This window comes from Microcaecilia unicolor, chromosome 2 (genome assembly GCF_901765095.1).
Source record: "Microcaecilia unicolor chromosome 2, aMicUni1.1, whole genome shotgun sequence".
NCBI classification, from domain to species: Eukaryota; Metazoa; Chordata; class Amphibia; order Gymnophiona; family Siphonopidae; genus Microcaecilia; species Microcaecilia unicolor.
This window is the reverse complement of record NC_044032.1, coordinates 9,953,924-9,979,683: the sequence shown is the minus strand read 5'-3', so window position 1 is coordinate 9,979,683 and position 25,760 is coordinate 9,953,924.

Genomic DNA, 25,760 nt, shown 5'->3' with positions numbered 1-25,760 from the left:
CCTCACTCCGCCCCCTATTACATTTCCCCCTCCCCCCTGTCACACATCCCGTCACCCCCCTCTCCTTACCTTACTACTGCCCTGGTGGTCTAGTGACCTCTTCGGGGCAGGAAAGAGCCCCCTCTTTCCTGCCCGGAGCACTGCCCTACACGCATCCTTCCTGTTCGTGATCTCGGCATTGATTCAAATGGCCACCGAGAGTTGAAGTCTCGCTAGGTCATGTCAAGTCTTGGTGGCCATTTTGAATCGGCGCCGAGATCACGAACAGGAAGGATGCATGCAGGGCAGCACTCCGGGCAGGAAGAGGGGCTCTTTCCTGCCCTGAAGATGGAAGAGGTCACTAGACCCCCAGGGCACTAGTAAGTAAGGGGAGGGGAGGCTAGCAATCTGCCTGTTTGTCCGGATTTCTGGACAAACCGGCAGGCTGGCGGGTGCCCGTTTGTCCAGAATCCGGACAAACTGGCAGATTGGCAAAATCCGCCTGGTTGCCCGAACATGTCCTCAAAAGAGGACATGTCCGGGTAAATCTGGACATATGGTAACCCTACACCTGGTAAGCAGCACATCCAGGTTACAGACAGGTGCTCCAACCAGTGTTGCCAGGTGGAAAATTTTTTTCCCACCCAATCCAGCACAAAAACCGCCCAAAACCGCCCAAACTCAAACCCCGCCCCTGACACCCCCACCCCCGCGTCATCACCCCCGCCCCGCCGTCACCCCCCCCCGCCTCCCCCGCACCGACCCCGCCTCCCCCGTCATTGGCCCCGCCTCCCACGTCACTAACCCCGCCCAAAACGTCACTAACCCCGCCCAAAAACGTCACTAACCCTGCCCCCCGCGGCCGAAAAAACCCGCCCTGAAGCCCAAAAAGCAGCCCAAAAAACCGCAACCTGCCGCGGGCAAAAATTTCCCGCGGCGGGTCGCAGAAAACCGCCCAATTGGGCGGTAAAACCGCCCACCTGGCAACACTGGCTCCAACTGATGATATTTTTACAGATCTCTAATGCTCCCCCCTTGCAGTGCAGACAAAGGCTGTGGTAGAATCCAGCCAATGGGAAGGCTTCTAGTCTCTGGAAGTAGGGGCTGAGCTGCAGTAGCTGTAGCTGGGGGGAAGCTGAAGTCTAGAATCCAGCCAATGGGAAGGCTTCTAGTCACTGAAAGGCGGGACTGAGCTGCAGGAGCTGTGTCTCTGGGGGAAACTGAAGTCTAGAAACCAGCCAATGGGAAGGCTTCTAGTCTCTGCAAGTAGGGGCTGAGCTGCAGTAGCTGTAGCTGGGGGGAAGCTGAAGTCTAGAATCCAGCCAATGGGAAGGCTTCTAGTCACTGAAAGGCGGAACTGAGCTGCAGGAGCTGTGTCTCTGGGGGAAACTGAAGTCTAGAAACCAGCCAATGGGAAGGCTTCTAATCTCTGGAAGGGGGAGGGGGTTGAGGCTGAGCTGCAGGAGCTTTGGCTGGGGTAAACTGTAGAATCCAGCCAATGGGAAGGCTTCTAGTCTCTGGGGTGGGGCTGAGCTGCAGTAGCTGTTGGGGGAAGCTGCACAGACTTGTTTTTTCAGTTGGCACTGGCAGAGGAGCACTGGGCAACAGCCTGGAAGGTTGTGTGTGATGGTGTCTGACATAGGAGCCAACTTTTCAAAATGATTCTCTTTCTCCCTCCACTTGCCACCACCAGAAATAGTCACAATTGACAACACTTCGTTCCCCATTGACAATAATCTGAAAATTCTATGTATAATTATAGACAAACATTTAATATTTGATACTCAAGTTTCCTCAGTAATCACAAAATCTTTCAGGTCTCTTTGGAAACTAAAAAGGATCAGACAGACCCTATTTCATCACAAACATTCAGACTGTCCCAATTCGATTATTGTAATGCCATATATGCTGGCTGTATGGCGTACCTGTTGAAAAAACTCCAAACAGCTCAAAACACTGCAGCCAGGGTCATATACAAAATCTCTCGTTTTGAAAGTGCCTCCCCTTTATTAATCAAATTACACTGGCTTCCCATTAAAAAGTGAGAATCACCTTCAAATTATGTACAGTACCTTTATCTTTCAATCCTAAATGGCACAGCTCCAGACTATATGGTACCATTAATAAACTTACCTCAAAGAAACACTAAATATGAGGCAAGAAACACTCTCAGACTACACCTCCCAAACTGCAAAAAAGTTCTACAAAACTGTCCACTCTGCAGCCTTCACTTACCTAGGAACCAAATGGTGGAACTCCTTACCACCCAAATCAGATTCCGCAAATCCTCAAATCGTTCCTATTCAAACAAACCCTCACAACAACCATATCTCAAATAACTAATTATCACCTGAATTGGTTATGTACAATTTCTCATTCATAATAGATTTTCTAAATGTTAATATCCACAGTTATCCCAATATGTTTATGATACTGGATTGTAAAATTGGATTCTTACAACAAATTACTTTCTTATGCATTTATTCTTTGTTTTGTATCCTATACTGTTTATTTTAACTCAAACTTATTTGGGTTAATGTGGGATATAATGTCAGAAATAAATACATTCTAAAGATTTTTTCTACCTTTCACCATGTCTGCTTCTTCAGTTTCCTTCCTTTGAACCTAGCATTCAGATAAAACAATAACAACAGAGCAATACCAAATCAAAAATGAATGGTGTGCAAATTGCGTCTACTGTCTAAAGACAGTACTGCCTGGGACAGGGAAATACTCAGCCTACCTGAATGTAACTCACCTTCAGCTACTACTGAAAAAGGTGTGAGCAAAATCTAAAGAAATAAATAAGTAGTTTGCAGGGTACAAGTGTAAAAACTTGGGCCACAGCATTTCTTATCATCGGCTGTGGGAGACGGTGAGACTGCCAGCTGTGCTGGTTGGTCCTAAGTTCAAAAGTGGGGAACTGAGGAACTGAGTTGGATTCCCTCTTCAGGCACAGGCAGCTCCTTGTGACTCTGGGCAAGTCACTTAACCCTCCATTGCCCCATGTAAGCCGCATTGAGCCTGCCATGAGTGGAAAAGCACGGGTATAAATGTAACAAAATTAAAAATATTGACTAACCATAGCTGCAGATAGTGGTGGTGAATCTTCTGTCAGGACAGAATCAATTTTTTTATGAGCAAAAGAGCATTATAAAGGAAGTGGCACTGCGTGGCAAGAGTGGCTCCACCATTCGCCAAGAACTGAACTAGAAACCTCAAGACGTTAACTAAAATGGAAATATCAGAGATGTGCATTTCCAAAAACGGACACATTCCAATGATGAATTCAGAATAAACACAGTTTAATTGTTCAGCCACCCTTACAATTCACCTTTGGGTTTAAAAAGCAAAACCATGTGCATGCAAGGGCTGGATAAGTGAATTAAAACAAAGTTTAAAGTAAATGCTTAATATGTAATACTTGGGACAATTGAATACTGGTAGGATTCTTTATCAGTGAAGATTTCAGTTGTAGTTTATTATATTTTTTGTGATGTGTTATTTTTTCTTAGGGGGCTGTTTTGTCAAGGGTTATTTTGTTAGGGTGTGAAATGTCAAGGGTTATTTTCTTACAAGGCTGTTTTGTCAGGGCTTTTTTGTCAGGGCTATTATGACTGGGTGCCAACAAACATATATTTAACCCGGTGATCCTGGTGACAACCTGAAAATATAAATCAAACACAAAGGATCAGTTCTTATGGGAAAGCAGAGAAAGAATGTTATTAAAAAATAGAAGTTTATTGTGTAATGAAAGTAATAATAAATTAATTGTAGTTTAATTATCACTTATTCACTTCTTTGAGTCATTTTATGTTACATACATTTCCACTCCTATTTTACAAATAGGACAGCAAGGTTAGTTTTAAATATATGCAGCCTTACCTCCATTTTGGTGAGTTGCCTGAGGTATTCATTTTGGCTATTGTAAGGCAATCTTCTCACTCTTGAAGGGGGCTTACACTTGTAAGAGAGAAACAATCATTTCTCTCAGATTACAAAAATAAAATGACTGTAAAGTATTTCCTAATTACACAAATCTTTAAGCAAGAAGACCTTTATATACAGATAGGCAAGCAATCTGCTAGGTCCAAAGGAAGGAAACTGAAGAAGCAGACATGGTGAAAGGTAGAAAAAAATCTTTAGAATTGATTTATTTCTGACATTTATATCCCACATTATCCCAAATAAGTTTGAGTTCAATGTGGCTTACAATAAACAGTATAGGATTCATAACAAAGAATAATGCATAAGAAAGTAATTTGTTGTAAGAATCCAATTTTACAATCCAGTATCATAAACATATTGGGATAACTATGGATATTAACATTTAGAAAATCTATTATGAATGAGAAATTGTACATAACCAATTCAGGTGATAATTAGTTATTTAGATATGGTTGTTGTTTGTGAGGGTTTGTTTGAATAGGAACGATTTGAGGATTTTGCGGAATCTGATTTTGGGTGGTAAGGAGTTCCACCATTTGGTTCCTAGGTAAGTGAAGGCTGCAGAGTGGACAGTTTTGTAGATCACTTTTTTGCAGTTTGGGAGGTGTAGTCTGAGAGTGTTTCTTGCCTCATATTTAGTGTTTCTTTGAGGTAAGTTTATTAATGGTACCATATAGTCTGGAGCTGTGCCATTTAGGATTTGAAAGATAAAGGTACATAATTTGAAGGTGATTCTCGCTTTGATGGGAAGCCAGTGTAATTTGATTAATAAAGAGGAGGCACTTTCAAACGAGAGATTTTGTATATGACCCTGGCTGCAGTGTTTTGAGCTGTTTGGAGTTTTTTTCAACAGGTACGCCATACAGCCAGCATATATGGCATTACAATAATCAAATTGGGATAGTGTTAATGATTGTTCCAATAGTCTGAATGTTTCTGACGAGAAATAGGGTCTGATCCTTTTTAGTTTCCAAAGAGACATGAAAGATTTTGTGATTACTGAGGAAACTTGAGTATCAAATATTAAATGTTTGTCTGTAATTATACCTAGAATTTTCAGATTATAGTCAATGGGGATCGAAGTGTTGTCAATTGTGAAACTGTTGTAGTTGTTTTGGTCAAATAGGTTGGTAATGACCATGAATTTAGTTTTTTCTTTATTTACCTACTACTACTACTAAACATTTCTAGAGCGCTACTAGGGTTACGCAGCGCTGTACAAATTAATAATTAAGGACGGTCCCTGCTCAGAAGAGCTTACAATCTATTTAGCTTTAGTTTGGATTTTGAGGCCCAGGTTTCCATCAAATTTAAACCAACTTTTGCCTTTTGTAAGATGTCTTTAATGTTCTTTTTGAAGGTTATGTATAAGGTAACATCATCAACATCTACTATAATAAAACTCACCCTCAACATTCTGAAGACAACGTTCTGAAGTCACTCAGTCACTCCCTGAAGGGTTCGTCAGTTCATGGTGTGAAGTCACAACACTGACCATGTCTCTCTGCCCCGCCCTCGCATGATGGGCCAATCAGAAAAAACACCCTCAACGTTCTGAAACACAAAGGACCATCACAAAACCGTTCCCAGGCAACACTAGGCAACGTAAGACGGACCAATCAGAGGAAACTACGTGACAATAAGGGGAGCATTCACCAGCAGAACGGCTCATTATCTGTGCAGCACGGAGAGCACAGAACCACCACTGGAATGAGAGAAGAATATTCCTGTTGTGGGTATGTGCAAAAATAGACCGGGGGGGGGGGGGGGGGATTTTTAAATGCCTAATGCCGGTACTGAAGAGTGCCAGAGGGCCTATAGCACAGACTATATTTGGTTCGCTTGACGTGGAGTCGGTGGAGCCGGAGAACAGCGTGCCCCTCACCATCTGGGACGTGGGTGAACAGGACAAGCTGCAGCCCAGCTGGAACGATTACCCACGACCCAGCCAGCAGCAAACAGCGACCAAGGAAGGGGGAGTAGGGAAACACGCGGAGCGTGTTTCCCTACCCCTTCCCTGCCTAGGAATCGCTGGAGACTGGCTGCCAAACTAACGAAACAACCACCCACCGACACACCCCTCCATCATTCAAAAGGCATCCACTCTTTCTTCAACAGAAATGCAAACTAATAATACAAAACAAACAAAATACCCGGTTTCTCAGGCGGCTGCAGGTAACTCCGCACCCCCTTCCTCTTTTCCTTTTGTCGAAGCGGCCAAGGACGTGCCCAACCATCCCCAGCCTCAGGCAAGCTGTCTCTCACCTTGGGGATTCCCCGAGCACCCCGAAAAAGACGGCGCAGCTTCCCGCAGCGCATGTTCCAGCATTCCCCTGCAGCCGGCCTGAAATGGACCGAACCTACCAGATCACCCCCCGATGGCCCGAGACCGTGCTCCTCTCCCTTCCGCCAACTTAAAACAACCATCCCCTTCCTCAGGCAAGCCGTCTCCCACCTCCAGGATGCCCAGAACCCCAGCCCAACGGAAAAAGACGACGCTGCTTCCCACAGCACATTTCTTTTCCAGCGTTCCCCTACAGCAGCCCTGAAACGGCCAAAAAATATCGACAGACCAAGAACGTGCTCCTCTACCTTCCGCCCATCTAAAACAACACTGCTGCCTCAGCACAACACACAAAAAAAAAACCCCGGAAAAAACAATCCACCACTCAGCAAAGGCTGACCCCCCACAACCACATTTACATTTCACCAACAGAAAGACCCCCCCCACAAACCTCCTTGACAGACAAAACCACACACACACACAAAACACACACACCCTCAAAGCCACACACCAATCCATCCCACTTTGCCAGCACAGCACAGCACATCCCCCAACCCCCAAGCAAAAACAAAACAAAAAAAAGACACACATCAACAACCTGCACACACACCGCACCCTCACACACTCACACACACACACACAAAATAACTCTGTGACACATACACACACAACAAAAACACATGCTAGCGCCCATTTCATTGGTTTCGGAAACGGGCCTTTTTTACTAGTACATGAATGTTTTGAATCCTGCTGTTTCTAGTCTGTTACCTAGTGGCAACTTCATTACATAGCGATAGTGGAGAGCCCTGAGGGACGTCACAGTCCGGTGACCAAGGAGAGGATAAGGTTCCTTTCATTTTCACTTTGCAAGATCTCGATTTCAGGAATCCTTGAATCCATTTGTGGATTGTGCCACATGTTCTAAAGTTGTCTAGTTTGTTTAGTAGGATATTATGATCTACTACATCGAATGCGCTAGACATATCGAACTGCATTATTAAGATCTTAGACCCTATGCTAATTTCTTTTCTGAGATTTGATACTAGGGTAGTAAGGACAGTCTCGGTGCTATAGCATGGTCAAGTTCATCAAGTTAAAATAACATTATGTTTTCCGGTTAAGTTTTTTTTTCCCTGATGCAGTCCTTGTAGGTGACGAAACACAGCTGTGCCAGGTGTGATTTTAACTTGCTTAACCAATAAATTCTTCTAAAGATTTTATCCACATTTCACTGAGTCTGCTCCTACAGTTTCTTTCCTTTATATACAGAGACACCTATATAAATATCACCCCATATGTAAAAGAGGGAGAGAAATAGTATGAAAACTATGGCTCACATAACCTAAGCTATGGACTCTATTAATCTATTATTTACCAGAAAACAGTTATCACAGACAAGTAATTTCATTGAATATAATCTCATTGTTCTGTGGAAATGAGACTAGAGGACTGAGGGGTGATCAGAGGAAGGACTGGAGGGGTTTGGTAATTAGAGGAAATAGCAGAGACCAGGGCCGCCGAGGGGGTGGGCAGGTGGGGCAAAATTCCCCGGGCCCTGGCCTCCAAGGGGGGCCTGGGGTCAGGCCGCCGGCACTGTAGTCCCCGATCTCACCTGCCTGCCTCCTCGGCTCCGGGCCCCATGCATTCGAAGCTGCAGTCTCATATCGCCTCCCTTCGGCCTTCCCTCCCTGTGTCCGGCCCTCGTGGAAACCGGAAGTTACATCAGACGAAGGCAGGACACGGAGGGAAGGCCAGAAGAGAGGCGATCTGCGACTGCCGCTTTGAATGCAGGGGGCCCGGAGCCATGGAGGCCAGGTGAGACCGGGAACTGCAGCGGCGGGGGGCGGAGGCGAAGCGGCCTTGCCCCGGGCCCGGCCTAGTCTCTCAGCGGCCCTGGCAGAGACTCAGATTGGATGGGAGAAGGGGGACTTGGAGATAGAGATGGAGGCACAGAGTTTTAAAAATAATGGAAAGCCTGGCTCTGTATTTACTTTTTGCTTCTTTTATTCTGTTCTGTATATTAACATGTTTTGTTTTCTTAAATAATATTAATAGGAGCATTTTGTTTACGAAAGCACTGTTTATTTTACAGAAGCATCGTGGCTGATATTAAATAAAGCATGTAACATCTGCACAAGGAGCTGGGATGTAATTAAGAGCATGGTGGTCCATCAGGAGAGTTTCATCATCAGCACATCTTTATTTCAAGTAAGTCCAACTCGGAATAAGGACGTCCTAGTCAGTACGTCACATATGCACATCCATTTCTCCTATATTTTAGGACAGGATCTGCTGACGTACAGCCTGTTCTAAAATACATGAGAAATGGACACGTATGTGGTGCTGACATCCTGCGTGAAAATCCATTTTACGGATTGAAAAACCTGGCACAACAAGGGACATTGGATGTCTTTGTGGCAGCACGGAAATATCCATGTTTTAAAACAGCCACACAGATGTTTATTCAGTGCAGATGAGTAGCCTAAAGGTTAGAGCAGGACCTCAGACTTAGAGGACCCAGGTTCAAACCCACTTCAGCGGTTTATTTTTCTTTTTCTTTTTTTAACTTAAGTTTACCTTGGGAGCTGTGAGCTACGCTGGGCATTTTCAGACTTGGTTTGATTGTAAACTGAGGTTACCTGTGACCTTGTCCCACCCACCCCTAGGTAAACTCCTTTTACATAGGGCAATCAAGAGACAAGTATCTTCATTACTGGTCAATCCTACTCCTTGTTATCCCCCATCACAGTTCACCTTTTCACACTTGTGAATCACATCAACATGACCTTCATTCAGTGCAATACATGCAGTGGCGTTCCTAGGGCGCTGACACCCGGGGCGGTCGCTGATGCGCCCGCCCCCTGGGTGCAGCGCCCCGCCCCCCCCCAGTGCAGCGCGAACCCCCTCGTCACCCCCCCACCCCGGGTGCACGCCGCTGGTGGGGGGGGGGGGGTGCCGCGCGCGCCGGTCAGCTTCTTTGTTTCCATGCTCCCTCTGCCCCGGAACAGGAAGTAACCTGTTCCGGGGCAAAGGGAGCATGGAAACAACGAAGCTGACCGGCGCGTGGCACCCCTCCCAGCGACGTGCACCCGGGCGGGCCGCACCCACCGCCCCCCCCCCCCCCTTAGTACGCCACTGAATACATGTTCTGCTTTAATCCTAAAGCAAACTATCTGGAGCCTTAGAGCTTGTCATACCTGTCTCCAAATATCAGCTTTGAAAGATGAGCTCAACAAACTCAAGAAGGAATTAGCTACAGCTAAAAAAAAGCATCTGGGATTACTCAATTCCCAGCCATTTACCACCACCACTGCCACAAACAACAGAGGAATAGGTGGGTCAGAGTAGGCTCTGGTAGACTAAGATGTGTGCACAGTGTTACGTCTGTGGCCGTGACCCCTCTCAGACTCACCTTATTTCCTGTGGTCAGCTTCTGAGCTGGCTTCTGTCTGTTCTTTCTGAGTTAGTTCTGTCTCTGTCTCTGTGTTGGCTGTATTAGATTGTTGGTGTGCTGTCTCCTGTTCCAGATTTCAGATCAGTCCAGTCCGGATCTTCCAGGCTGCCCGACCCTTAGTTGCCTGGTGATTGTTGCACCTGAGTCTCAGCTGCCTGCTGGGCTTATTAGCCATTTGGAACCTCTCTGCCTTTGCCTTTGCATTGCGTCTAAGGCCCTGGTATGTTAGTGCTTGTTGCTCTGCTGCCTAGTTTTGAATCCTTGCCTTGATTCTTGTCTGTTGTAGCCAGTCAGTGTGTAGTTAGATTAGGTTGTAGTTAGTTTGCTAGTCTTGTGTCTGGGCTTTAGTTTTGTGTTTAGTCCTTGTCTGTTTGTATCCTGCTGGCTGCTTTGCAGCTTTTAGTTCTGTGTCTTGTTAGTCAGTGTTTTGTTCCCTGTTTCAGTGGCTGCTTGCAGCTTCCAGTTTCTGTCCTCTAGCTTGTCCCTGCCTTGTGTTGTATTGTCTTGCCCAGTTTTCTGCCTCGCTGCCCATGTTCCTTCCTTTCCCCTCTGACACTCAGTCCCTGTGCTGCCTAGCTGTTATCCAGCTCCAGCCCTGTCCTGCAAAGTCCTGTCGGCCACCTGAAGCTGGAGCTTAACTCCTGGTGGAAAGTGGCCAGGTACAGGTGAATCCTAACTGTTGTCAGTGTTCTGCCTTGCCCCTGGTGTGGGGTGGTTTTGCCTGCACTGCCGCACCTCGGCAGTGGCCCAAGGGCTCACAAACCAGTTTCCAGCTTTGAGTACGTGACACACAGAAGCACTCACCTTCCCACCTTTGCCCCTGTCAAATTCTTTTTGATGTGCTGCATCATTATGATGCTGAAAAAAGAAATACTGTGGTGGAGCCAGAGGCAATGAAAGTAGCACAACCCAAGAAACATCCCCCAAAACAATGACAGATTGGTGAAAAAGCAGAAATCTCTTACTGCTTGGAGACGCCATTATCAGAGGCATTAACTTAGGAACACAATTCAAGGGTTCCAACCTAGTGAAGTGCCTATACTGATGTTGTAATTCACCTGGGGACAAATGTTCTGGCAAACAATAGCAACTTTATAGCACAGAGAGTGTTCCAGAAGCTTGGGGAGGGACTGAAATGTTTTGTTCGGACTGTGGCTTTTTTTGAAGTAATTCCCACGTGGGGAAAGGGAGAGGAAAGACTACGCAAAACAGTGGATTTTAATAAGTGGCTTGAGTCTTGGTGTAAAAAAAGAAGGTTTTAGATACATAGGAGCATGGGGTAATAAGTGGAAAAATCACAGGCTGTACTGTAACGATGGGCTACATCTTTCTATGACGAGAAAAAGGATCCTGGGGACAAATTTCAGACAGTATGTTTCTAGACATTTAAACTAGAATGCGGGGGTGATAAAAGGAAACAAGGGAATTCAGATATGTCACCCCCCAGAATAACATGATGGCAGATGGAAAGATCATCTAAATATAGAAACCACCTAACACTCACTATGCACATGGAAAGCAATGAGCACAATGCTCGTAGTCTATGTGGAAAAAAGTTCAAAACTTGCAAGCCCTGATGTTTGAAGAAAACTTGGATATTGTTGCTATTATGGAGACGTGGTTCAATGATTCATGTGACTATACCAGGCTATAATCTTCTTAGGAAGAATAGAGAGGCCGAAGGGCTGGAGGAGTGGCTCTGTATGTGGATTGACCTGGAAAGAGGAAGATGGAACCTGTATCCACACGGGGGTTATCTACAGACCTCCTGCACAAACGGAGAAGCTAGACAAGGATCTGATAGAAGATATTCAAAAGATTGGTATGAAAGGGGAGGTGCTACTGTTGGGAGATTTCAACTTGTCTGATGTGGATTGGAATGTCCCTTCTGCAGAATTGGAAAGAAGTAGGGAGATTGTAGTCGCCTGTTAACGTGCCTTGCTCAGACAAATTTGATGGAACCCACGAGGGAAGGGTCGATGCTGGATCTAGTGTTTCCAGTATCTGGGTGGGTGCCCACCTATGTAATAGTGATCATCACACGATATGGTTTGCTATAAGGGCAAGGCAAGGTGGAGTGTGGATGTACTGGGTTGATAAAATGAGGGAATACCTGAAGAAGGAGCTGTGCATCCCACGGAATACACATTAGAATACTAATGAGCTCATTAGAATACTAATGAGCTCAGGAGGGGCGTGTCAAGATGGTGAATGCAACCCGCGGTTTGGGGAAACGCTCTTAGATCTCCGGAGCCTCTTTGTGGACATTTTGCTTCTTTTTCTTTTCTTTTTCTTTTGCTATCCGTAAACAAATGCCGCACACAAAGAGGAAAGGCGTGACGAGGATGGGAATCCTGCCTGCCTCATCTTCGACCCCACTCCAGTCGACTCTCGAGCGTTACCTAACCGCTGATCCCACTCGGAATGAGAGGGACGGGACCTGCGCTAGAGAGTCTGGGAGAAGAGGACTCTCTACGGGTCAATGAAACATCTTTATCCCCTCCCCCAGCTTTGAAAATACCTCCGCATCCAGCAGCGTTTGCAGCAAGAGAGGGAGATTCGAGCTCCACCGGAAGTGTGAGAAGCAAGAACCCTGAGCGGGACCTCGAGCAGCAACAGAAGCTCCTGGAACAAGCCTCCCCAGTATTGGGGGGGAACGTAGGAAGAGCAGCGGAGGTGGAATCTGGAGACTATCTGGCAGGTATTGAAGAAAATGGAGGCTTCTTTTCAGGAGGTCCCGAGGTGAGGTTACAATTTTAACCACTAAAGTTGGAGAACTTCAAGATTCAGTAGAGAAGATCCAAGTTGAACTCTCAGATAAAGTTAAAGATTGCAGCAAAAATCAGAACAACTCATTGAGTTTAAGGCAACTGTTGTAAAAGACAAATTGTCTGTGCATAACAAATTAGAACAACTTGAGAATTACAACAGGCGCCTAAATTTAAGGGTTTTGAATTTCCCAAGACTCCCAGGGATATCATCTTTGGACATGTTTAAAAGATACTCCTTTGAGATATTGAAGTTACCCCAGGAAGGTTTTCCCCCTATAAACAAAATTTTTTATTTACCCCAAAGAAAGGAAAGGATTTGGGTGAACCAGGTGGTCTAGGAGAGAAAAGTTTGGATTTGGCAAATATATCTGAAATATTAGAACAAACTTTGGATATTAATACGGAGCGAAGGACTTTATTAATTTCATTTACTTTGAGCAGATCTTAATGCAATTTTACGTCTTTACTTTCGGAACTCTGCTACTCTATTTGCGGGTGCCAAGGTTGGATGTTTCAAGATGTAACTAAATCTACTCAACAGAGAAGAAAGTCTTTTCTGGAACTGAAACAAAAAACTTTGGACTTGGGAGGATCTTTTCTACTGGCCTATCCATGTAAATGTATAGTTCGGTTAGGTTCAACAAAGTATGTTTTTTTCACGGCTGACCAGTTGAGAGTCTTCTTAGATTCTAAAAGCTTGACAACATATGAGATTGGGATTTGCATCTGTTCTTCTTTAAAAATTGAATATAATTAACTTCTCTATTATTTTTGCCTCCCCCCCCCCCCCCCCCCCTTATCACATGTGGTCTAAGGAAGCAAATTACTTGAATGCTATGGACTAATAGTTTAGTGGATACTGATGGTAAATAGGTGGGAATATTTTCTTTTGGTTTTTTTTTTTTTTTTTTACTTGATTTGTATCCATTTACTTTATATAACATTATGATGCTGAGTTTCAAGACAATGTAATAAACTGCTTGTCAATTTAATTTGAAAATAATAAAATAAAATAAAAAATAAAAAAAAAGAATACTAATGAGCTCATTGTAATACATTTGCATGGGGTTCTCGGTGGCTGCTAACGGCACTTGTTAGAGCCACGGAAACCCCTTTGTGCATTACTAGCTATTTGATCGCTTGCTGTAGACTGGCTCTAGCCAGTCTACTGCAAATGTTAATAGCATGGTAAGCTTTATGCGTCTGGCCCATAGATCTTTTTCTTGGGTGCTGACTGCCAAGGTGGAACCCTAGCATCAGGTAACTGATTCGGATTATTCTTCCAATGTGCTACGCTTCTTTTGATCCATTCCTCCTTTGGGTTATCTCGCGCCAGTGGCGTACTACATGGGGCCTCGAGGGCCAAGGCCCCCGCATTCCTCTCTCAGGACCCTCTACTCTGGTGGCCAGTCAGGTGCCTGATTTAGGCACCACGTTAAGAAATTCAATTGCTGCTGCTGCTGCTTTAAGCGACATGTCTTGCATGTTCCAGGCAATGCTAGCAGCTACCCTTGTGGCCCCCACATACCGGCTCCTGCCCTCATGTGACTCAGAAGAACGTCACAGCATCTGTGCTGAGCCTCAGCACTTACCTCCTTGAGAGATTCGCGGCGCGAAGATCCCTGCCCCCCACAGCACGATCGGATGCACGCACGCACGCACGCCTCGTGCCTCACTGCTGCCCTACTGGCTGCTCACCTGCCTCGCGTTGCGCCTCAGTTCCCGCCTCAGGGGTCTCACACTTCGCGCCAAAATCAGACCCGTTGATCATCATCTGACTGAGACGGACGAGGAGGAGTGGAGCACTGAAGAGCGGGAAGCCACCATCCGCTGCCTGACTATCTGTTTGAAGGAAGCCTCTCCCTTGAGGTGCAATTTGATAGAGCCTGCCTGCCCCTGCCTAGCTGTTGAAGAAGCCTCTCCCTTGCTGTACCACTCCGTGAGCAGGCATCTCAGTGTTCGGGCACACGAGGGATCAGAGCCTGAATCAGGGGTGCGAGGATGGCTGAGAACCGGGGCAGCTGCATTTCTGGCCTTCTCTTTGGCTCCATTACTCAGGTGCTCCAGTAAACAGGGTTGAAGAGGTTGCTATATTTGTGCTCTTCTGGCTGGAGAAAGCTGTGAAAAGTTATCAGCCCCCCCCCCCCCCCCCCCCCCCCCCCCGTAATTTATAGGTTTTTTTTTTTTTTTACTTTCACTTTGGACGTCTCTCACCGTCTCCTATAGAGAACCATACCAGCAACCAGCTCCCACCCTAACTGCTTTCTCCAACCAAGGATCTTACCCTGGCCTCCTTGCTGTTGTATTACTTGGCCAAGCCTCTCCAGACCAGTAGTCCTCCAGGCTGCACCACTGTGACTGCCTGCCTGCTGTCTACTCCAGAGAATTTTTTTTATTTTAGTTACATTTGTACCCCGCGCTTTCCCACTCATGGCAGGCTCAATGCGGCAGGCAATGGAGGGTTAAGTGACTTGCCCAGAGTCACAAGGAGCTGCCTGTGCTGGGAATCGAACTCAGTTCCTCAGTTCCCCAGGACCAAAGTCCACCACCCTAACCTAACCACTAGGCCACTCCTCCACTCAATCCAGACTCCAGGTAAAAAACAAAACAAAAAAACTTTGGGGACAGGAGGTGATGCTGGGTTGGGCCGGTGTTGAGTAAACTTGATGCTGGGTGATGTGGGGTTAGAAAAGCAGAATTGATGTTGGACTATGGGGATGGTGGAGTAGGGAAGGACAGGGGAGCTATGAGACGGTGGGTAAAGATAGCAAGGGTGATGCAGGTCTATGATGGGGTGGGGGTCTAGAAGGGCAGGGGGTATTCTGGGCTTTATATGAAGCAACTGGGGGCTACGAAAAGGCAGGGGAGAAGCTGGGTTTTATATGAAGGGGTTGGGGGGTACGGAAAGGCAGGGGAGATGCTTGGCTATAGGACATTTTCTGTATGTTCCTGCTATCTTGTTTGGTTAATTATGGAATGTGTGTGTCTGGACTTGTCTGGCTTTTCCAGTAGGAAGCTTATTGCTGTTCTGTGTTTTTACTTGCTGCCTTTTGTGTGTTCAGAATTGTTGCTGTTAAGTTTGCTACATGGGCTCTGAAAAGCATCTTTGCAGGATTTAGTGTTACTTCACAAAGTATATGGTATTGAAGAGTGTTTGGTTCTATTATTGAGGTGCTGCCAGAATTCTGGTGGGTGCTGGGTAAAGGAAGCACCGACAGGATCAAAACTGCTGCTTTGTGTATGTTACTCTTATGGTGTCATTATATTATGATTCCACTACCCACTTTTTAGGAAATACGATCTTCTGTGTTTATCACAAAACTTACAGAAATTCATTATGATTTTAGCTTCCAAGAGAGAGAAAGTTCCTGACAATGTTCCCAAGAAAAAAAAAGAATTTCCTGACAGTGTTCCGTAGTCTACCCCCATGGCAAAACAAAGTTCTTTGCTAACTTACATCAAAAAAACACATCTAGAAGATCATGGCAAGGATGAAGATAGAAACAAAAAGCCACGGCTAGAAGAACACGACGAGAATGTTGATTAGAAGTGAATCATTACCTGGTCCCTCTACAAGTTCCACTTTATTCCCACCGATTAGTAGATGTGGTATAATGGAACCAAAAGAATTACCTTCTGATTTATCCGACATTAATGAACCACCTACACAACCAAAGTTGCAGTCTTTCCCAGTTAGTATAATTGGTGACAAGTCCAGAAGTTTTTCCTCTCACTGGTATAAATTTCGCTGGTTAGAATACAGCATAAACCAAGATACAGTGTTCTGCAAAGCATGCAGACATTTTCCTGATACCAACGCTGATGATGCTTTCATCAGAACTGGCTTTAAAGACTGGAAGCATATGACTCGCGGCTGCTCAAGACATGACTTAAGCATGGCTCACTGTCTTGCCCTAAAAAAATTTGAAGACTACAGACAAAGTCACCTTCCAGGAGGTCGTGGAACTATTTTAAATCAGCTAAACCATGATGCATGAACCCTTCTGTTATAGAAAGAAATCGTGAACATATCAAGTAGTGCTTGATATTGTGATGTTCTGTGCAAAGCAAGAAGTTCCACTAGGTGGACACAGAGAGACCGATGATGCTTTAAATAAAGGAAACTTTTTGAAATTGTTTAAACTCCTCAGCAAGCACAACAATGAAAAACTCCCTAAGAATGCAACTCTGATGAGCCCAGGTATTCAGAATGAACTGTTGGAATCAGCCACTGTACTACTGGTTCGCAAAACCAAATCTGAAATACATGAAATCAGTAATACATACTATGCAATTCTGGGTGATGAATGCAAAGATCTCTGCAAGCGTGAGCTTGTTGCAGTATGTGTCAGATACCTACACAAGGGGGTAATAAAGGAAAGGGCAGTTGGATTTGTTGACACTGCAGACATGACAGCAAATGGGATTTCAGATAAAATCATGAAAGTGCTTGAGGTTCTTGAGTTAGATCCTGAGTTATGTGTTGGCTTCAGCTTTGATGGAGCATCAAACATATAAATGGCGAGTGTCGTACTCACTCGCAAATGCGCAGTAGAGACCCTCTATGCCCCGCCCCCCGCGTCAATATGTGATGATGGGGGCGGAACAGAGAGGATCTGTACTGTGCATTTGCAAGGGACGAAACCACCGTCGGTAACGCTCCCCCACCCTTCACCCGGCCGGGCCCTCGCTCCGCTATTGAAACAGCGAGGGAACGCAGCACACAGCTCTGCTGAGCTGCCGTCCTTCCTTCTTCTCTGCCTGTGTCCCGCCCTCGACAACGTTACATCACACGAGGGCGGGACACAGGCAGAAAAGAAGAAGGAAGGCAGACGGCAGCTCAGCAGAGCTGTGTGCTGCGTTCCCTCGCTGTTTCAATAGCGGAGCGAGGGCCCGGGCCGGATGGAGGGGGGGGGGCGAGCTCGGTGGCGGGGCAGGGCCTTGCAGCGGCGACGGGAAGGGGCTTTCAACCCCCCCCCCCCCCTTTCCTATACTAGCCTGTTTTTACGGGCTCAACGGCTAGTCTGTAATGTCTGGAAACAAGGGAGGTGTTCATGTGATTTTGAAACGCACATTTCGGCGGGCTGTTTATGTGCACTGTAATTCTCATCGCTTCAACCTGGTCCTCTGCACAGCATCTAAAGCATGTCCCTCTGTTACCACATTTTTTGAAATTCTGAACTCCGTGCATGGTTTTAAGACAGGAACACACAGGCATGCTCGTTTTCTGGAAGTACAGAAACAACAGCATCCTGATAGACAATGCCTTGAACTTGAACGATCAGCAGACACAAGATGGAGCTCAAAATCTGGCTCTGTGAAAAAAGTACTGTTTGCTTTATGATGTTATTCTTGAAGTGCTTGCTGAATTTTCAAACTCTGCTGGACAGAAAACTAGAATCCCATTTTCTGCTACAACAAATAGAGACAAAGAAATTCTTATTTCTGTTTGTTACATTTGGGAAATTGTTTGAAAGTAGTGATTTTGCCACTAAAGGTCTACTGAGCGCCACTGTGTCTGTTACAGTTTGCATTAGTCTGATAGAGTGTCTAAAAGAAACTTTGGTTCGGTTTAGGGAGAACACTTCACACGACTTTGATAAAGTTCTTCAGTTAACAGATGAGCTCATGGAGAAGTATGATATTGAAAAGTGGGATATCTCTTCATCTCGCAAGGCAAAGCTACCTGCAAAGATTAGCGATACATTGGTTTTTTCAACTTGGGTAAATCTTCTTGCGTGCAGAGCAATGAAGATTTGAGACATCTGTGGAATGAGATTATTGACTGTCAGATAACAGAATTGAAGAATCGTTTTCAAGATGATGCTTATGGAATGATGACTTCTTCTGCTGCCTGTATGCCAACATCCGAGTCCTTTGGCCAAAGAGAGAATCTACAGTCCCCACACCATAGAAGAAGCAGAATTTTTCAGTGTTGTTCAACATCTAAGGTAGAAGGTGTAAATTATCCATCATTAATTGAAGTGCTAGACAACTGCAGTGTGGATATCTTCCCAGTTGTCAATGCCCTATTAAGAGTACTTATCTCTCTGCCAATGACAACCTGCACTGTGGAAGGACTCTTTTCTGCTGTGAACAGGATCAAAACAGCATAGAGAGCCTCAATGCTCACCAGCCGCCTCCATAATTTATCACTTTTATCTTTTGAGAGCAGTGGCGTAGCGGGGGCGGCTGCCACCCGGGGCGGATCGCTGCTGCACCCCCCCCCCCCCCCGGGTGCAGACCAACACCACCCCCCCCCCCCGGCGTGGCCCCCCCCCCCCCCCACCGGCATAGCGCCACCCCGACACGGTCCCCACCTGCCTACGAGCTCCATCCATCTGCAGCGCTGCTGTAAAGAAGAAATCGCTTCGTCGGCCCTTCCCTCACTCACTGTGTCACGCCCTCTGACGTAACTTCCTATTTCCTCAAGGGCGGGACACAGTGAGTGAGGGAAGGGCCGACAAAGCGATTTCTTCTTTAGAGCAGCGCTGCAGATGGATGGAGCTCGTAGGCAGGTGGGGACAGTGTTGGGGGGGGGGGGGGGGGGGCGCTGCGCCGGGGGGTGTGGATGGATGCACCCCCCACCCGTTGACACCCGGGGCGGACCGCCCCCACCGCCCCGCCCTTGCTACGCCACTGTTTGAGAGAGAACTATGTGATTCATTGGACTATGACAGCATTATTCATATATTCAACAGCAAAAGACGGACCCTCATTCTTTAGTGAGAATAGAAGATACAAGCCATCAATCAGTTTGTTACCCCAATATTTAACTTTTTATTTAAAGCTTCATTGGTCCTGCCCACCAGACAATTTTGTAAGAGCAAGTTTATGGCCACAATTGTATATCTGAAGAGCTAAATGCTTATTAATAAATTTTCTTTACCACTTGGTTTATGGATAACAAATGACAAATGATAGAAAAAAAAAATAAAAATTTGACCCCCAAGATACCTCAACCTCAGAATTTGTAAAACAAGAGAAAAAGCTCTTCAAAGAATTTGACCAGAAAGGAAAACTGACTGTTTCATTATAGCTGTGTTCCATATAGAGAGCTATTTCAGAAAAGAGTAAATTAAAACCTGACACTGGAATGGTTAAAGAGAAAAACATCCTATATAATAATTCTCACCTCCAACAGGAAGTGCTTGGGACCGTGCCTGCCGGAAGTGGTCTGCTAGGCAGGCACGCACTGACCTATGTGACATCAGTGACAGACAATTGGCAAAACAAAACAATCTGAGTGATGGCCATTAGGACACAGGGTACATAGGAGAGTTTTAAAAGACCTAAAGGAACCCAAAGTGTTCAGGGGGGAGAGCAGGGGAATAGTGTGGGCAGCAGCCGGGAGCCACCTGCAGGGGATGAACAGCAGGAACTGTGCAAAAGCCTCCCCCTTGTGGAATATGAAGATGGCTCTGGAGAGGGTGAGGGGCCCCAGCTCTGGCCCTGCTGAACATGAGGGGCAGGACAGGGATAAACTGAAAAGATGCTGGAGTTTGAGGATTCTGGGTGTCAGTCAGAGCTGCACATACAGTGGGGGAAATAAGTATTTGATCCCTTGCTGATTTTGTAAGTTTGCCCACTGACAAAGACATGAGCAGCCCATAATTGAAGGGTAGGTTATTGGTAACAGTGAGAGATAGCACATCACAAATTAAATCCGGAAAATCACATTGTGGAAAGTATATGAATTTATTTGCATTCTGCAGAGGGAATAAGTATTTGATCCCCCACCAACCAGTAAGAGATCTGGCCCCTACAGACCAGGTAGATGCTCCAAATCAACTCGTTACCTGCATGACAGACAGCTGTCGGCAATGGTCACCTGTATGAAAGACACCTGTCCACAGACTCAGTGAATCAGTCAGACTCTAACCTCTACAAAATGGCCAAGAGCAAGGAGCTGTCTAAGGGTGTCAGGGACAAGATCATACACCTGCACAAGGCTGGAATGGGCTACAAAACCATCAGTAAGACGCTGGGCGAGAAGGAGACAACTGTTGGTGCCATAGTAAGAAAATGGAAGAAGTACAAAATGACTGTCAATCGACAAAGATCTGGGGCTCCACGCAAAATCTCACCTCGTGGGGTATCCTTGATCATGAGGAAGGTTAGAAATCAGCCTACAACTACAAGGGGGGAACTTGTCAATGATCTCAAGGCAGCTGGGACCACTGTCACCACGAAAACCATTGGTAACACATTACGACATAACGGATTGCAATCCTGCAGTGCCCGCAAGGTCCCCCTGCTCCGGAAGGCACATGTGACGGCCCGTCTGAAGTTTGCCAGTGAACACCTGGATGATGCCGAGAGTGATTGGGAGAAGGTGCTGTGGTCAGATGAGACAAAAATTGAGCTCTTTGGCATGAACTCAACTCGCCGTGTTTGGAGGAAGAGAAATGCTGCCTATGACCCAAAGAACACCGTCCCCACTGTCAAGCATGGAGGTGGAAATGTTATGTTTTGGGGGTGTTTCTCTGCTAAGGGCACAGGACTACTTCACCGCATCAATGGGAGAATGGATGGGGCCATGTACCGTACAATTCTGAGTGACAACCTCCTTCCCTCCGCCAGGGCCTTAAAAATGGGTCGGTGCTGGGTCTTCCAGCATGACAATGACCCAAAACATACAGCCAAGGCAACAAAGGAGTGGCTCAGGAAGAAGCACATTAGGGTCATGGAGTGGCCTAGCCAGTCACCAGACCTTAATCCCATTGAAAACTTATGGAGGGAGCTGAAGCTGCGAGTTGCCAAGCGACAGCCCAGAACTCTTAATGATTTAGAGATGATCTGCAAAGAGGAGTGGACCAAAATTCCTCCTGACATGTGTGCAAACTCATCATCAACTACAGAAGACGTCTGACCGCTGTGCTTGCCAACAAGGGTTTTGCCACCAAGTATTAGGTCTTGTTTGCCAGAGGGATCAAATACTTATTTCCCTCTGCAGAATGCAAATAAATTCATATACTTTCCACAATGTGATTTTCCTGATTTAATTTGTGATGTGCTATCTCTCACTGTTACCAATAACCTACCCTTCAATTATGGGCTGCTCATGTCTTTGTCAGTGGGCAAACTTACAAAATCAGCAAGGGATCAAATACTTATTTCCCCCACTGTATCTCCCCAGTCTCATAGCGTCGGTTTTACATAAGTACATAAGTAATGCCATACTGGGAAAAGACCAAGGGTCCATCGAGCCCAGCATCGAAAATAGGTATTTTGCATTAAAACAGCATGTATCACAGTCCACTGCTGTCCCTTCTGTTTCTGCTGACCAATGTCCTGCAGCCAGGTCCTGCGAAAAGCAAGGAGTCCTTAGCAGAGACATAAAGCAGACCAGGTCTCAGGTCAGCTCCCTAGCAGAAGGAGAAGGGTAGGATTAAAGGTAGAGAATGACAAGGGGACGGGGATCCGTAGTAACCGCAGGGATGGGGACGGGGACAGAGCTTGTGGAGGTGGGGACAGATCCCATGGGGGTGGGGCAGGGATGGGGACAGAGCTCACAGGAACAGGAACAAACTTTGTCCCCATCATTTTCTACTTTGAAGCCTGTCAATGAACTGGACTGTTATTTATGTTTGAATGATGCAGACAACGATATTTTGATTTTTTGGAAAAACAAGCAAACATGCTGGCCACAACTAGCAAAATTTGCATCAGTGTTCTGTACATCCTGCTACCAGCACATCTTCTAAGAAGACATCTTCTATTGCAGGAAGGACTGTGGAAGACAGGAGAGCTGGACTGAATCCTGAGATTGTTGATGACTTATTCATCCACAGATTAAAAAATCATAACAGTGCTTCATATGGCATATTTGTTCCCCGTTAGGGCATACAGAGCGGGTTGCATTTTTTACCCCTGGACATTTTAGCAGAGTGGATTAGGATTCCTTGGGCCAGTAGAAATTAACTATTGTTGGGGTTGGAAGGGTAGAGGGTGGTGGTGGGAAGGAGGGTTATTACAGCTGCTCGTTGTTATTATTGTTTTCTATTTGTACTTTATACACAACAGTTGCACAGCATATTGTTCCTTTTTATACTTTAATAAAAATATTTAAATATAAAATCATAATTGTTCGAGGCTTCTGCAGATGAGGACAGAGCCCACGGGGACGGGATGGGGACAGAACCTGTGGGGAGAGAGCGGGGATTGGGACAGAACCTGCGGGGATGAGGTAGGGATAGAGATAGAACACACGGGGACAGGACAGGGACAAACTTTGTCCCCATTTCATTCTCTAATCAGAGGTCTCTGTTTTATCTGTAGACTGGGGGAAGAAGGGAGTCCTGCTGGTGCACGGCTTCCTAGGTTCAGCTGCCTGATGTTGAGGGGACAGAATGGAGAGCAAAAGAGTAGGATTCCAGGCTAATGAAAAGCCACCTCCACCTTTGATATGTTAAGGTAAGATTAAGATTCAAAATTGGCATCTAAATCACAGAATTTAGACGTCATTCTCCCCCAAAACATTTTCATGTGTGGGTCATTATTTAAACACTGAGCTTCCGGTGTCAGCTATGCGCATGTGTGAATGTTGCTTTGGACGTTTTCACCGGCACATCGCTGGTTGTCAGATACTTGACCACCTTGAAGAGCTGGCAAGTAACTATTTAATTGTATTGTTAGTAATTTTGTATTATTGTGGGTGTGCAATTGTTGAATTTTAAGGTACTATAAACACACTGTTGTTTTGTTTAGAACACAAGACCCCTGAAGACGCTGGTTTATAGCGAAACATGATCATGTCGGTTCCTAGTGTGGTTGTTCGATTGCCTACTGAATAATGACCCTGAGAGGGAATTCATCATTTACAAGTTAACAGTTGACTTGTTCTGAAACCTGAGAACTGGAACCATTATTCCGATGAGTGCTGATGACTACATCTTGGTACTATTCAGGATTTGTGATTTACGAGTATATCACTCCAGCAGGAGTATTCTGGGACTGGAGCTTGTGCCATATACTTTTTGACTGGTCTGATGTTTGAAAACAGAAGTGAAAGAACATTTCATTGAGGATTAACAAATCAATACCGTGATGGTGTTGATGATCATGATTACACAGATTAGTATTGATATGTATTCAAAGTCCTGTTATGCTGTATTGAGTTTATATTGCAATGTATGAGTTGGATGAATGAGAATGAATGCTTGTGGGATGTATTTGTTAGAGTACACAACAGTGTGATATGTAAGAGAGAATTATTATTGTATATTTTGATAAAAATTAAAAGACACATATTTTTGCATTACAAACGGTTGTTATATTCTTAGATGTTTAATTAAATACAACCAGTTATCGAGTGTGAACCTTTATTTGTATTGTGGTAATATATATGTATGAGATATCTCATACATATTCATTATGGTTATTCCCAAAAAAAAAAAGCCAGTTCTTTCTCCCTTCCTTCATTCCTCCATATTAGCATATTCATATATATATATATATATATATATATATATATATATATATATATATATATTTCCGCTGGAGTCTTTCATGAGGTACTTTGTCAAACGCCTTCTGAAAAATCCAGGTACACAATATCAACCAGCTCACCTTTATGCACATGCTTGTTCACCCCTTCAAAGAAATGTAGTAGATTGGTGAGGCAATGCTACCCTAGAGGATCTGGATTTGAGCTTTCTACCTGAGCCTAAATTTGGCTTCCAGAACCTCTCTCCCACGTTTTCCTATGTCATTGGTACCCACATGTAGCAAGACAGCCGGCTCCTCCCCAGCACTATCTAAAATCCTACCTAGGTAACGTGTGAGGTTCGCCACCATCGCATCAGGCAGGCAAGTCACCAAGCGATCCTCATATCTGATGGGGAGAAATGAAAAATAGACTTTTACTTCAGCAGATTTAGCCCATACGCAGCAGAGCTTTAGAAGTGTTAACTCCCATTTTTTTCTCTCTCTCTCTCTCTCTTTCACACAGACTCTTGAATAAAAGATTCAATTACTCTCTCTTCTTTAACTTCCAAACAAAAATGATGTTTACTTACAGTTTCTTCAGATAACTATTTACATCATACTTGCAGTAGACATGGTAAAACTACTGAATACAAAAATTCTGTCAGTTGGTTATCATACAGCTTGAAGAGAGATTGCTAACACCATCTTATGCTGACATAGACTGACTCACTCTCAGAGCAACTAGAGTGACTCGGACACACCCACAAGACATTACACTATATCCAATGACATCATAGCTCATAGAATTGTTGACAGTTAATGCATGCAGCACTTGTCTTTCACATATTCCTACAATATCCACCAGCCACCCAGCTATCTATATGCCTAATGATCGAATCGCCAACTACAACAGCGGTCCTAACCTTTCCCTCCTGGGCAGCACTTGCGAGACATATCCTCGGTGCGAGAGGGTGGTACATCCCCTGGTGGGAAGGTCCTGGCTACAGGAGTACTTCCTACTTCACCAGGGTGATGCTTTCCTTCAAGGACACCTCCTCCAATCCTCCAAGGTAGTACAGGGGCTACCAGACTGGAGGTGGGACTTCTCTACAACATCCCTGTAGGTCTCCTCTATGTACCTCTCTGTCTCCCTCAGCTCCACCAAGTCTGCTACTCTAGCCTCAAGAGAACGGACACGTTCTTTGAGAGCTAGGAGCTCTTTGCATCGGGCACATACATATGACATCTCACCAACTGGGAGATAATCATACATGTGACACTCAATGCAAAAGACTGGATAGCACCCGTCTCGCTGCTGGACTGCTGACTCCATCTTAGTGTTTTTGAGTTTTTCAATAATTTAAAACTTGCTACAGTATTAAGGATATTATCCTAATATAAAAGTGTTGTTTAGTTTATATAGTATATTGTATGATTTATTTAGTGTTACCTTTTTAGATGGTAATGAAATGTATTTAAAACTCTGTAATAGCACTCCTTGTTTGTTACCCTAATTACAATAACTGACTGTAAATGAACAGTTGTCCTAGGGGTGGGCGGGAAGACTAAACTAGATCCTGCAGTGCCTGCTAGATTCTATCTGTTAATGCTGTGGTACAAAGTTTTTAAAACTAAGTGGAAAAGACTATGGAGATTAGTTGATAAAATTTACTTTTTTTATTTTTATTTTGCCTATCACTGACCTACAATTCCTCCTTTAAACCCCAATCTTTAAGTTCCAAAAGCACAAAGCAAAATAGCATTCACTTACCAGAGAAATGTCCTCTTCTCTCGGAACTTCTTTATATAGTTTTGAATCTAAGGGGCCTTTTTTAACAGGCTCTTTGAAGCTGACTCAGCAACCTATGCAAGTATTCTACTTCCCCACACCTTA